We start from the raw sequence: 1296 nt of genomic DNA, 5'->3' as shown, positions 1-1296 counted from the left end.
CATTCTACCAAGTCTGCTAGTAATGAAATGAGATCACACAATGCAAGGAGTTCATGTGAAAAGTTCTTAAAACTGGGGGAGTATCTTAGCAACTTTGGGGCTTACATGATGGAGAATTTTCTACTGTCTTTTATTCAATGATCATTATATAAAACTTGGTTAGAAAATCCCAAGGCAGACTTTCATGTCTCAAATTTTGGAATTTATATTTTTATATTTTTATACTTATATTTTATATGTAATATCTATAGAAGGAGAGAGACCTGTGTTGGGGCCATCTTGAGTCCATTTACTTACTAGTTGCATGGTGGATAACAGAGAAGAAAACATGATTCTTGCCTCTACGATGATCCACCTGTTCGTGCTTACTACACAAAAGTCAGATGTCAGACAACAGGCAGAATATGGATTATTGTCATAGGGTCATAAAGGCCTTACCTACTATAGAACGTAGCCTCACATGCTTATCTATTGGATGGCCAGTTCTTCCTCTTCAGAGTGGAGGTAAATGACACGTGAATAAAAGGGAAGAGCTTGATCTTTGAACCTCTGAGGAAAAGGTGAAGGCAGCTGCTCCCTCCTCCTCACTTATTATTTGTTCCTTGGTAGTGGTAGCTTTAGGGGATCTTGGTCTGTGATCACTTGCTGTTAAGGTAACTCAAAATCTTTTGAGATCACTTGCTCTTGAGGTAACTCAAAATCTTTGAAACTTCTGATGTAAAGTATAAGCCATGGCATAGATGTGGCCTGCTTTCTGTGTAAAGAGTGGAAATTCAACATCCCTCGAACAAAATATTCAAGAACACCACCCTACAGTTTACAGGCTCAACAAAAGAAACTACAGAGCAGCTTCTCTGCTTTTTCGCTTGCCTTGCCTAGTCAGTATTTCTTCCTTGTCTTTAATGTTTCTTCTATTAATATAGAGAATCAAGTTGAGAAATTAAGTATATTAGGCATTAAAGCCATTGCTAATTGTCAGACATGTTGTAGGCTTGTTGCAACGCTTTTGATTTTAACAATGAGCACCATTCCTTACATACCTCCCTTGACTTTATCACTTGGGAACACTTGCACACACATACGCACGCACACACACACACATGCACTCACGCACACTCTCATACACATGTTCACACAGCAAAGAAAATGCTTTCTGTACAAGCTGTTTCATTTTTATGTAGTGTGAATTATGTGTGCCAGAGATGTAGTCCTATCTGAATTGTTCGAGTTCATGGAAATTCTCTATCTGCCTCCCATTAAATGCAGCCAAGAAGAAAAGTGAGTACCATCCCAAAG

Source organism: Ictidomys tridecemlineatus, chromosome 7, assembly GCF_052094955.1.
Source record: "Ictidomys tridecemlineatus isolate mIctTri1 chromosome 7, mIctTri1.hap1, whole genome shotgun sequence".
Taxonomy (NCBI): Eukaryota; Metazoa; Chordata; class Mammalia; order Rodentia; family Sciuridae; genus Ictidomys; species Ictidomys tridecemlineatus.
The sequence above is the reverse complement of the archived record's forward strand: the minus strand, read 5'-3'. Positions refer to the sequence as shown.